This window comes from Triticum urartu, chromosome 7 (assembly GCF_003073215.2).
Source record: "Triticum urartu cultivar G1812 chromosome 7, Tu2.1, whole genome shotgun sequence".
Lineage (NCBI taxonomy): Eukaryota > Viridiplantae > Streptophyta > Magnoliopsida > Poales > Poaceae > Triticum > Triticum urartu.
The window spans coordinates 162,545,274-162,559,516 of record NC_053028.1 but is presented as its reverse complement, the minus strand read 5'-3'; the positions used below and the strand labels follow the sequence as shown (position 1 = coordinate 162,559,516).

General features: G+C 46.7%; 1 long non-coding RNA gene across 1 annotated transcript; it reads right to left on the bottom strand.

Annotated features, from left to right (window-relative positions):
* Positions 1-1,410: 1,410 nt before the first annotated feature.
* LOC125522616 lies at positions 1,411-4,889 on the bottom strand. The gene is made up of 2 exons (XR_007289856.1): positions 4,611-4,889; positions 1,411-1,625 (listed from the first exon to the last, which is right to left on the bottom strand). It is a non-coding gene; the product is annotated as an uncharacterized LOC125522616 (long non-coding RNA).
* Between the last annotated feature and the right edge of the window lie 9,354 nt (positions 4,890-14,243).

Sequence of the window (14,243 nt, the reverse complement as noted above, 5' to 3'; positions counted from 1 at the left end):
ACACAGTTTAGAGAAGGCATGTGTTCAACCCATAGGGGCTTCTTAGAAACATATACCACAAGTTTCAAGAGTAAATATCACAAGCTCGAAAGTAGAGCAAGGTTGAGAAAGTAGATGATACCATTTACCAAAGGCATTATGTATCCGAGGGAAGGCTCACAAGGTTATTGAATATGAAGGACGCTGTCGGATAAAATCCATTAAAGGATCTGCCGGTCCATAACAGAGCTGACGTGAGCATCGGCACACAACCAGAGGAAGTAACAATGCAAAGGCATTGGATTATGGAAACAACTGACTAATCCAGAGCTCAAATGCAAAGGAATTATGATTTTCAAATCAAGGGATCAGAAGTAATGTTCTGATTAGGGAAGGATAAGTTGAATAGCCTTAGGGGTACAATCGACGGCAATTGGATTTGTTGAGAACCAGCTCATGTTTAAAATGACGTCTGAGCCGGAAAGATAATTTAGAAGGATCAACTGATGAGTGCGTGCATTCGCACTCATGTTGAATCAAAGGGATCAAAATGACGGTGTCTAAGGATACTAACGAATATTGCCAGACATATGGAAAGCATCCATCATGCAAGCAGACAAGTATTGCAGAGCAATAAGCTACTAAGGATTTTTGGAGGATCGAATAGTATTTCGATGACCATTGTGAAACACATGAACAACTGGGGGATGAGCGGATACTCGATAAGTGCGAGAATTATCCGTAGGGGTATTCAGGTGACAAAGAACAGCAAGGTAGTAATCTCAAAGGATTATCGAAACAATGACGAGTATTTCGGGGTATCTTGTAATAACAAAGACCAACTGGGAATAAAAGTAAGAACGACAGGTGTAAGTATTTATCCATAGGGATTTTTCGGTGGTAGGGAATTGCAAAAGCAATGGCACAAAGTTTCAGGAGAACATCGGAGAGTATTATCAGAATCTTCTGTTGAAGCAGTCGATCATCTGTAATGAAGGGCTCTCCGGGAGAAAGTGATAACAAGATCCTAATGTTAGATTTAGCAAAATTCATTTAACCCGAATAGAAGAGAGTTCAGAGTCCCAGAGTAAGGATCGAGGAGTAAAAGATCCTAATACCACCCAAAGGGCGACGTGGGCTCATAAGCCGCACAACCATGTTAGTAAAAGTTTTTCAATGACTAGACTCGACTTCGGCCAAGGAGTTGGAAAAGGGCATTCCTACAGGCAGTCGGCTCTGATACCAACTTGTGACGCCCCCGATTTGACCGTACACTAATCATGCACGTAAATGTGTACGATCAAGATCAAGGACTCACGGGAAGATATCACAACACAACTCTACAAATAAAATAAGCCATCCAAGCATCATATTACAAGCCAGGGGCCTCGAGGGATCGAATACAAGAGCTCGATCATAGACGAGTCAGCGGAAGCAACAATATCTGAGTACAGACATAAGTTAAACAAGTTTCCTTAAGAAGGCTAGCACAAACTGGTATACAGATCAGAAGAGGCGCAGGCCTCTTGCCTGGGATCCTCCTAACTACTCCTGGTCGTCGTCAGCGGGCAGCACGTAGTAGTAGGCACCTCCGGTGTAGTAGGAGTCGTCGTCGACGGTGGCATCTGGATCCTGGGCTCCAACATCTGGTTGCGACAACCAGGTAGAAGGGATAGAGGGAAAAGAAGGAGAAGCAACCGTGAGTACTCATCTAAAGTACTCGCAATCAAGGAGCTACACTACATATGCATGGGTATATGTGTAAAGGCCATATCGGTGGACTGAACTGCAGAAAGCCAGAATAAGAGGGGGATAGCTAATCCTGTCAAAGACTACGCTTCTGGCAGCCTCCGTCTTGCAGCATGTAGAAGAGAGTAGACTGAAGTCCTCCAAGTAGCATCGCATAGCATAACCCTAACCGATGATCCTCCCCTCGTCGCCCTGTGAGAGAGCGACCACCGGTTGTATCTGGCACTTGGAAGGGTGTGTTTTATTAAATATCCGTTTCTAGTTGTCATAAGGTCAAGGTACAACTCCAAGTCGTCCTGTTACCGAAGATCATGGCTATTCGAATAGATTAACTTCCCTACAGGGGTGCACCACATAACCCAACACGCTCGATCCCATTTGGCCGGACACACTTTTCTGGGTCATGCCCGGCCTCGGAAGATCAACACGTCGTAGCCCTACCTAGGCACAACAGAGAGGTCAACACGCCGGTCTAAATCCTATGGCGCAGGGGTCTGGGCCCATCGCCCTTTGCACACCTGCACGTTGCGAACGCGGCCGGAAGCAGAACTAGCCCCCTTAATACAAGAGCAGGCTTATGGTCCAATCCGGCGCGCGCCACTCAGTCGCTGACGTCACGAAGGCTTCGGCTGATACCACGACGTCGAGTGCCCATAACTGTCCTCACGTAGATGGTTAGTGCGTATAGGCCAGTGGCCAGACTCAGATCAAATACCAAGATCTCGTTAAACGTGTTATCTTGAGATAACCGCGAACGCCGACCAGGGCCAGGCCCACCTCTCTCCTAGGTAGTCTCAACCTGCCCTGTCGCTTCACCACAAAGATCCACTCGCGGGTACTCCTACGAGCCGACCCGTCTTTTAGTCATCACATGTATCATGTATAAAGTAAATAGTATATACTCGTGATCACCTCCCGAGTGATCACGGCCCGATAGTATAGCATGGCAGACGGACAAGAATGTAGGGCCACTGATGATAAACTAGCATCCTATACTAAGCATTAGGATTGCAGGTAAAGGTAACAACAGTAGTAGCAAGGACAGGCTATGCATCAGGATAGGATTAACGGAAAGCAGTAACATGCTACACTACTCTAATGCAAGCAGTATAGAGAGTAGAGTAGGCGATATCTGGTGATCAAGGGGGGGCTTGCCTGGTTGCTCTGGCAAGAGAGAGGGGTCGTCAACACCGTAGTCATACTCGGTGGCATCAGCACTGGCCTCGGGGTCTACCGAAGAAGAAGAGGGGGAAGAAACAGTAAATACGGAGCAAACAAAGCATAACAAAACATAACGAGGCAATACGCGGCGTAGGTATGCCCTAACGCGGTAGTAGGTGATACCGGCAAAGGGGGAAAACATCTGGGAAAGTATTCCCGGTGTTTCGCGTTTTCGGACATATGAACCGGAGGGGGAAAGTTGCGTGTTCGATAGGCTAGGGGAGTGTGGCGGACGAACGAACTTCGTATCCGGATTCGTCTCGTTGTTCGGAGCAAGTTTCATGTACAAAGTATTTTCATGTGACTTACGGATTATTTTATATGATTTTTCAAAGTTTTAATCAATTTCTAAAATTTCTGATTTATTGTAATTTGTTTTAAACCGAGTTGACCAAGTCAATTTTGACTAGTCAAAAGGGCAGGTTGTGGTCCACATGTCATAGATTGTACCTAAACAAATAAATAAAACTAATCTAATTGAATGGGACCCACATGTCATCTACACATAGGCTAATCTAGCCACTAATTAATACTAGTAGCTAAACCTAGTACTAATAAGGGTCGGCCACTAGTGGGCAAAACCCAGCCGGCCACATGCACGGCACACACACACACAGAACACGCAACACCAATGCTAGAGGTTAATTCCGTTCTCTGTTTAACAGAAGATAGCAACTTATAATTTTCATAGGATTTAATCAATGCATCAAATGGATTTGGTCAAATGGAAACATTTGAGCTTTGTCAAGTGTACTACCTATTCATATTATTTTTACACATATTAGCAACTGTTTAACTGCTGATTAGGGGCTGTTTAGGGGCTTAGGCAACGTAGAAATTAAAAAGCTAACTAGTAGCAGCTACAGTAGATAGTAGCAGTACAGTAGAGCAGCGTTGGGCAGTGGCGTGGCTCAGGCATGCGTAGGCGGGGCAGCCGCAGCGGCGGACGAGGCATAATGGGCGGGCGCGGGGTGCGGCTTAATGGGCATAGTGAGGCCGGCCAACAACAGCAGGCACGGCCGTGAGCGAGCAGGCGGCGGCACGCAGGGCAATCAGGGGTGAGCGGCGACGATGCAGTCGAAGCAGCAAGCAGCGGTACGAGCAGCACAGGCAAGAGCAGCAGCGACAGGCAGTAGAAACATCAAGCAGCAACGGTGGTGGCGCTAGAGGCAAACAGCAGCAGCAGAAGCGAGCAGCGGCGGCACGCACGGCAAGCAGGGGCGAGTGGCGGCATGCTCGGGCGGGGGCGGCCGCAGTGCAGCAGCATCACACGGGGGCAGCGCCGGCAGGCGTGGATGCGCGCAGCAAGCACGCGAGCGCGGCCAAGGCACAGGCGAGCGCGAGAGAGCGGAGCAGCGGGCGGGCACGGGAGCGGGGCTCCGGACGCGGCAACGGCGGGCACGCGATGGCGCCGGCAAACGCGTGCGATGGGGGCGGCTCGGACACGATGAGCCCGAGCAAATAGCCACGGATCGACCAAATGGAGGGGGTAGGTGGCATCTACACAGCTCCAGATGCTCGACAATGTCCTCTGTTGGGTTCGTGCGTTTCTACGGCGACGACGAGCATCGCAATGGCGATGACGAGCTCGGCCTATAGTGGGGAGGGAGTAGCGGTGACGGAATCGTGCTAGAGAGAGGGGGGAAAGACACGGAGCTCACCAAGGGAGCTCAAGGAGGCACTTCGAGGGGTTTAGGAGCTGCAGAGGCGACCGACGTTGGCGACGGCGACCGGCGTCCTGAGGAAGAAGTCGAGCTCGGAGCGGCGTCGTGGGGGCGTCCGGGTCGTCGTGGATTGGCGTAGAGGAAGAAGGGGAGGATGGTGCAGGTCGGGCCCGGCTCGGGGGCGAGGTGAGGCAACGACGGCGAGGTCCGGCGACGGCGACGAAGGGCGCCGGCTCGGGTCCGTGGGCGTCCAGATCGGGGAGCGGAATGCGGGGGAGAGAGGGGGTTAGCTAGGGTTCCAGGCACCGGGGAGGGAGTCCCCGGATATATAGGCGAGGCCGGCCGGGCGATGGCCGGCGCGTGGTCGACGACAGGGCGATGGCCGCCACGCAACCCCCACGTTCCTGTAGTGGGAAGGGGATGATGGAGTGGGCCGGCCTGGCCAGTTTGCTGGGCCAAGGCCCAGGGGAGGGGGAGGTTTTATTTTTTTATAATTTCGTTTTGTTTATCTTTTCTTTTTCTTTATTTACTCTTTTATTTTACTATTCGTGTATTTTAGTTTTATAAAAATATGAGACCAATACCTAAATTAATGTTTTAGTTTAACCCTCTGCCACAAAAGTTTGGTACCCCATTGAATTAATTTGATACTTTAGAAATTATAAAAGGCATCTAATTAATTATGAATGCCACTGTTTTAATTATTTTTAAGGACTTAAACATTTCCTAAAGTTTTGGTTTCTTCACCAATATTACCTATGCATTATTTGGCTCACTCCGAACATTTTAGTTTTAATATTTGAAATTTTTTATCGTTTACTTGATTTAGAATTTGAATTTGAATCGGTTTCTAATTAAGGCGAGATTAGCAATAGTAATCGAGTTGACGTGGCATCATTAGTACAGGGTTACTGTAGCTTGATTACTAAGGCGTCACATCTGGATACCCATGTTGGCTCCCACATGCTCCACGATGATCTCATCGGATGAACCACGATGTCGAGGATTCAATCAATCCGTATACAATACCCTTTGTCAATCGGTACGTTACTTGCCCGAGACTCGATCGTCGGTATCCCAATACCTTGTTCAGTCTCGTTACCGGCAAGTCACTTTACTCGTACCATAATGCATGATCCCGTGATCAACCACTTGATCACATTGAGCTCATTATGATGATGCATTACCGAGTGGGCTCAGAGATACCTCTCCGTCATACGGAGTGAAAAATCCCAGTCTCGATTCGTGCCAACCCAACAGACACTTTTGGAGATACCTGTAATGTACCTTTATGGTCACCAAGTTACGTTGTGACGTTTGGCACACCCAAGGCACTCCTACGGTATCCGGGAGTTGCACAATCTCATGGTCTAAGGAAATGATACTTGACATTCAGAAAAGCTACAGCAAACGAACTACACGATCTTTGAGCTATGCTTAGGTTTGGGTCTTGTCCATCACATCATTCTCCTAATGATGTGATCCCGTTATCAATGACATCCAATGTCCATAGTCAGGAAACCATGACTATCTTTTGATCAACGAGCTAGTCGACTAGAGGCTCACTAGGGACGTGTTGTGGTCTATGTATTCACACATGTATTACGATTTCCGGATAACACAATTATAGCATGAACAATAGACAATTATCATGAACAAAGAAATATAATAATAACCATTTTATTATTGCCTCTAGGGCATATTTCCAACAGTCTCCCACTTGCACTAGAGTCAATATTCTAGTTACATTGTGATGAATCGAACACCCATGCAGTTCTGGTGTTGATCATGTTTTGCTCTAGGGAGAGGTTTAGTCAACAGATCTGCCACATTCAGGTCCGTATGTACTTTACAAATCTCTATGTCTCCATTTTGAACACTTTCATGAATGGAGTTGAAGCGACGCTTGATATGCCTGGTCTTCCTATGAAACCTGGGCTCCTTGGCAAGGGCAATAGCTCCAGTGTTGTCACAGAAGAGAGTCATCGGGCCCGACGCATTGGGTATGACTCCTAGGTCGTTAATGAACTCCTTCACCCAGACTGCTTCTTGTGCTGCCTCCGAGGCTGCCATGTACTCCGCTTCACATGTAGATCCCGCCACAATGCTTTGCTTGCAACTGCACCAGCTTACTGCCCCACCATTCAAAATATACACGTATCTGGTTTGTGACTTAGAGTCATCCAGATCTGTGTCGAAGCTAGCATCGACGTAACCCTTTACGATGAGCTCTTTGTCACCTCCATAAACGAGAAACATTTCCTTGGTCCTTTTCAGGTACTTCAGGATATTCTTGACCGCTGTCCAGTGTTCCATGCCGGGATTACTCTGGTACCTTCCTACCAAACTTACGGCAAGGTTTACATCAGGTCTGGTACACAGCATATCATACATGATAGACCCTATGCCCGAGGCATAGGGGACGACACTCATCTTTTCTCTATCTTCTGCCGTGGTCGGGCATTGAGCCGTGCTCAATCTCGTACCTTGCAATACAGGCAAGAACCCCTTCTTTGACTGATCCATTTTGAACTTCTTCAATATCTTGTCAAGGTACGTACTCTGTGAAAGACCAATGAGGCGTCTCGATCTATCTCTATAGATCTTGATGCCTAATATATAAGCAGCTTCTCCCAGGTCCTTCATTGAAAAACACTTGTTCAAGTAGGCCTTTATGCTTTCCAAGAATTCTATATCATTTCCCATCAACAGTATGTCATCCACATACAATATGAGAAATGCTACAGAGCTCCCACTCACTTTCTTGTAAATGTAGGCTTCTCCATAAGCCTGCATAAACCCAAACACTTTGATCATCTCATCAAAACGAATGTTCCAACTCCGAGATGCTTGCACCAGCCCATAAATCGAGCGTTGGAGCTTGCACACCTTGTCAGCATTCTTAGGATCGACAAAACCTTCCGGTTGCATCATATATAATTCTTCCTTAAGGAAACCATTAAGGAATGCCGTTTTGACGTCCATTTGCCATATCTCATAATCATAGAATGCAGCAATTGCTAACATGATTCGGACGGACTTCAGCTTCGCTACGGGTGAGAAAGTCTCATCGTAGTCAACCCCTTGAACTTGTCGATAACCCTTAGCGACAAGTCGAGCTTTATAGATGGTCACATTACCATCCGCGTCTGTCTTCTTCTTAAAGATCCATTTATTTTCTATGGCTCGCCGATCATCGGGAAAGTCAGTCAAAGTCCATGCTTCGTTTTCATACATGGATCCTATCTCAGATTGCATGGCTTCCAGCCATTTGTCGAAATCCGGGCCCGCCATCGCTTCTTCATAGTTTGAAGGTTCACCGTTGTCTAACAACATGATTTCCAAGACAGGGTTGCCATATCACTCTGGTGCGGAACGTGTCCTCGTGGACCTACGAAGTTCAGTAGTAACTTGCTCTGAAGTTTCATGATCATCATCATTAACTTCCTCTCTAGTCGGTGCAGGCACCTCAGGAACATTTTCTTGAGCTGCACCACTTACCGGTTCAAGAGGTAATACTTCATCAAGTTCTACTTTCCTCCCACTTATTTCTTTCGAGAGAAACTCTTTCTCTAGAAAGGAACCATTCTTGGCAACAAAGATCTTGCCTTCGGATCAGAGGTAGAAGGTATACCCAACAGTTTCTTTAGGGTATCCTATGAAGACGCATTTTTTCTGATTTGGGTTCGAGCTTTTCAGGTTGAAGTTTCTTGACATAAGCATCGCATCCCCAAACTTTTAGAAACGACAGCTTAGGTTTTTTCCCAACGGATTTTGACGGTGCCCTATTTAAAGTGAATGCGGCAGTCTCTAAAGCATAGCCCCAAAATGACAGCGGTAAATCGGTAAGAGACATCATAGATCGCACCATATCTAATAGAGTGCGATTACGATGTTCGGACACACCATTACGCTGAGGTGTTCCAGGCGGCGTGAGTTGTGAAACTATTCCACATTTTCTTAAGTGTGTGCCAAATTCGTGACTCAGGTATTCTCCCCCACGATCTGATCGCAAGAACTTGATTTTCCTGTCACGTTGATTCTCAACCTCACTCTGAAATTCCTTGAACTTTTCAAAGGTCTCAGACTTGTGTTTCATTAAGTAGACATACCCATATCTACTCAAGTCATCAGTGAGGGTGAGAACATAACGATAGCCACCGCGAGCCTCAACACTCATTGGACCGCACACATCAGTATGTATGATTTCCAATAAGTTGGTTGCTCGCTCCATTGTTCCTGAGAATGGAGTCTTGGTCATTTTACCCATGAGGCATGGTTCGCACGTGTCAAATGATTCGTAATCAAGAGACTCTAAAAGTCCATCTGCATGGAGCTTCTTCATGCGTTTGACACCTATGTGACCAAGGCGGCAGTGCCACAAGTATGTGGGACTATCATTATCAACCTTACATCTTTTGGTATTCACACTATGAATATGTGTAGCATTACGCTCGAGATTCATTAAGAATAAACCATTCACCATCGGAGCATGACCATAAAACATATCTCTCATATAAATAGAACAACCATTATTCTTGGATTTAAATGAGTAGTCATCTCGAATTAAACGAGATCCTGATACAATGTTCATGCTCAAAGCTGGCACTAAATAACAATTATTGAGGTTTAAAACTAACCCCGTAGGTAAATGTAGAGGTAGCGTGCCGACGGCGATCACATCGACCTTGGAACCATTCCCGACGCGCATCGTCACCTCGTCCTTCGCCAGTCTCCGTTTATTCCGCAGCTCCTGCTTTGAGTTACAAATGTGAGCAACTGCACTGGTATCAAATACCCAGGAGCTACTACGAGTACTGGTAATGTACACATCAATTACATGTATATCACATATACCTTTCGTGTTGCCGGCCTTCTTGTCCGCTAAGTATTTGGGGCAGTTCCGCTTCCAGTGACCACTTCCCTTGCAATAAAAACACTCACTCTTGGGCTTGGGTCCATTCTTTGGCTTCTTCCTGGTAGCTTGCTTACCGGGCGCGGCAACTCCCTTGCCGTCCTTCTTGAAGTTCTTCTTACCCTTGCCTTTCTTGAACTTAGTGGTTTTATTCACCATCAACACTTGATGTTCCTTTTTGACTTCTACCTCTGCTGATTTCAGCATTGAATAAACCTCAGCAATGGTCTTTTCCATCCCCTGCATATTGAAGTTCATCACAAAGCTCTTGTAGCTCGGTGGAAGCGACTGAAGGATTCTGTCAATGACCGCGTCATCCGGGAGATTAACTCCCAGCTGAGTCAAGCGGTTATGCAACCCAGACATTTTGAGTATGTGCTCACTGACAGAACTATTTTCCTCCATCTTACAGCTGAAGAACTTGTCGGAGACTTCATATCTCTCGACCCGGGCATGAGCTTGAAAAACCATTTTCAGCTCTTCGAACATCTCATATGCTCCGTGTCTCTCAAAACACTTTTGGAGCCCCGGTTCTAAGCTGTAAAGCATGCCACACTGAACGAGGGAGTAATCATCAGCATGTGTCTGCCAAGCGTTCATAACGTCTTGGTTCTGTGGGACGGGTGCGTCACCTAGCGGTGCTTCTAGGACATAATCTTTCTTGGCAGCTATGAGGATGATCCTCAGGTTCCGGACCCAGTCCGTCTAGTTGCTGCCATCGTCTTTCAGCTTGGTTTTCTCTAGGAACGCGTTGAAGTTGAGGACAACGTGGGCCATTTGATCTACAAGACATATTGTAAAGATTTAGACTAAGTTCATGATAATTAAGTTCATCTAATCAAATTATTCAATGAACTCCCACTCAGATAGACATCCCTCCAGTCATCTAAGTATAACATGATCCGAGTTAACTAGGCCGTGTCCGATCATCACGTGAGACGGACTAGTCAACATCGGTGAACATCTTCATGTTGATCGTATACTCTATACGACTCATGCTCGACCTTTCGGTCTTCTGTGTTCCGAGGCCATGTCTGTACATGCTAGGCTCGTCAAGTCAACCTAAGTGTATTGCGTGTGTAAATCTGGCTTACACCCGTTGTATTCGAACGTTAGAATCTATCACACCCGATCATCACATGGTGCTTCGAAACAACGAACCTTCGCAACGGTGCACAGTTAGGGGGAACACTTTCTTGAAATTATTACAAGGGATCATCTTATTTAAGCTACCGTCGTTCTAAGCAAATAAGATGTAAAACATGATAAACATCACATGCAATCAAATAGTGACATGATATGGCCATTATCATTTGCTCCTTTTGATCTCCATCTTCGGGGCTCCATGATCATCGTTGTAACCAGCATGACACCATGATCTCCATCATCGTGTCTTCTTGAAGTTGTCTCGTCATCTATTACTTCTACTACTATGGCTAACGCTTTAGCAATAAAGTAAAGTAATTACATGACGTTTATATTGACACGCAGGTCATAAATAAATAAAGACAACTCCTATTGCTCCTGCCGGTTGTCATACTCATCGACATGCAAGTCGTGATTCCTATTACAAGAACATGATCATCTCATACATCACATATATCATTCATCACATCCTTTGGCCATATCACATCACAAAACACTTGCTGCAAAAACAAGTTAGACGTCCTCTAATTGTTGTTTCAAGTTTTTACGTGGCTGCTATAGGATTCTAGCAAGAACGTTTCTTACCTACGCCAAAACCACAATGTAAATTGCCAATTTCTATTTACCCTTCATAAGGACCCTGTTCATCGAATCCGATCCGACTAAAGTGGGAGAGACAGACACCCGCCAGCCACCTTATGCAACTAGTGCATGTCAGTCAGTGGAACCGGTCTCACGAAAGCGTACGTGTAAGGTTGGTCCGGGACGCTTCATCCCACAATGCCACCGAATCAAGATAAGACTAGTAAGAGCAAGATAATTGACAATATCGACGCCCACAACTGCTTTGTGTTCTACTCGTGCATAGTAACTACGCATAGACCTAGCTCTGATACCACTGTTGGGGAACGTAGTAGAATTTTAAAATTTTCTACGCATCACCAAGATCAATCTATGGAGTCATCTAGAAACGAGGGAAAGAGGAGTGCATCTACATACCCTTGTAGATCGCGAGCTGAAGCGTTCAAGAGAACGGGGTTGATGGAGTCGTACTCGTCGTGATCCAAATCACCGAAGATCCTAGCGCCGAACGGACGGCACCTCCGCGTTCAACACACATACGGAGCGAGGACGTCTCCCGCGCCTTGATCTAGCAAGGAGGAGGGAGAGGTTGAGGAAGAGGGCTCCAACAGCAGCACGACGTCGTGGTGGTGGTGAAGCTGCAGTACTCCGGCAGGGCTTCGCCAAGCTCTTACGGAGGAGGAGAGGTGTTGGGGAGGGGAGGGGCTGCGCCTTGGATGTTGTGTGCAGCCCTCCCCTCACCCCTCTATTTATAGGGGAAGGGGGAAGGGGGCCGGCCCCCTCTAGATGAGATCTAGAGGGGGGGCGGCGGCCAAGGGGAGGGGGGCTTGCCCCCCAAGAAAGGGGGCGCCCCCTTAGGGTTTCCCCAAACCCTAGGCGCATGGGCCCTAGGGGGGTGTGGCGCCCCAGCCCACTTGGGCTGGTTCCCTTCTCCACACAGCCCATAAGGCCCTCCAGAAGAGGTGGCCCCTCCTGGTGGACCCCCGGAACCCCTCCGGTGGCCCCGGTACAATACCAATATGCCCCCGAACCTTTCCGGCGACCGTATGACAACTTCCCATATATAAAACTTTACCTCCGGACCATTCCGGAACTCCTCGACGTCCGGGATCTCATCCGGGACTCCGAACAACATTCAGTAATCACATACAAGTCTTCCTAACAACCCTAGCGTCACCGAACCTTAAGTGTGTAGACCCTATGGGTTCGGGAGACATACAGACATGACCGAGATGACTCTCCGGTCAATAACCAACAGCGGGATCTGGATACCCATGTTGGCTCCCACATGCTCCACGATGATCTCATCGGATGAACCACGATGTCGAGGATTCAATCAATCCGTATACAATACCCTTTGTCAATCGGTACGTTACTTGCCCGAGACTCGATCGTCGGTATCCTAATACCTTGTTCAGTCTCGTTACCGGCAAGTCACTTTACTCATACCGTAATGCATGATCCCGTGATCAACCACTTGATCACATTGAGCTCATTATGATGATGCATTACCGAGTGGGCCCATAGATACATCTCCGTCATATGGAGTGACAAATCCTAGTCTCGATTCGTGCCAACCCAATAGACACTTTCGGAGATACCTGTAATGTACCTTTATAGTCACCCAGTTACGTTGTGACGTTTGGCACACGCAAGGCACTCCTACGGTATCCGGGAGTTGCACAATCTCATGGTCTAAGGAAATGATACTTGACATTCATAAAAGCTATAGCAAACGAACTACACGATCTTTGAGCTATGCTTAGGATTGGGTCTTGTCCATCACATCATTCTCCTAATGATGTGATCCCGTTATCAATGACATCGAATGTCCATAGTCAGGAAACCATGACTATCTTTTGATCAACGAGCTACTCGACTAGAGACTCACTAGGGACGTGTTGTGGTCTATTATTCACACATGTATTACAATTTCCGGATAACACAATTATAGCATGAACAATAGACAATTATCATGAACAAAGAAATATAATAATAACCATTTTATTATTGCCTCTAGGGCATATTTCCAACACCAGGGTCTCCGGCGTTTGGCCCCCTGGCCTCCACAAAACTCCTTTTGCACCGACTTATAGCCCCGTGGGCCTGACCCCTTGGCCTAACCATATCATCCAATATATGAATCTTTACTTCCGGACCATTCCGGAGCTCCTCGTCATGTCCGTGATCTCATCCGGAACTCCGAACAACATTCGGTCACCAACATACATAACTCATATAATACTATATCGTCAACGAACGTTTAAGCGTCTGGACCCTACGGGTTCGAGAACTATGTATACATGACCGAGACACCTCTCTGGTCAATAACCAATAGCGGAACCTGGATGCCCATATTGGCTCCTACATATTCTACGAAGATCTTCATCGGTCGAACCGCATAACAACATACGTTGTTCCCTTTCTCATCGGTATGTTACTTGCCCGAGATTCGATCATCGGTATCTCAATACCTAGTTCAATCTCGTTACCGGCAAGTCTCTTTACTCGTTCCGTAATACATCATCCTGCAACTAACTCATTAGTTACAATGCTTGCAAGGCTTATAGTGATGTGTATTACAGAGTGGACCCAGAGATAGCTCTCCGACAATCGGAGTGACAAATCCTAATCTCGAAATACGCCAACTCAACAAGTACCTTCGGAGACACCTGTAGAGCACCTTTATAATCACCTAGTTACGTTGTGACATTTGGTAGCACACAAAGTGTTCCTCCGGTAAACGGGAGTTGCATAATCTCATAGCCATAGGAACATGTATAAGTCATGAAGAAAGCAATAGCAACATACTAAACGATCAAGTGCTAAGCTAACAGAATGGGTCAAGTCAATCACATCATTCTCCTAATGATGTGATCCCGTTAATCAAATGACAACTCATGTCTATGGCTAGGAAACTTAACCATCTTTGATTCAACGAGCTAGTCAAGTAGAGGCATACTAGTGACACTTAGTTTGTCTATATA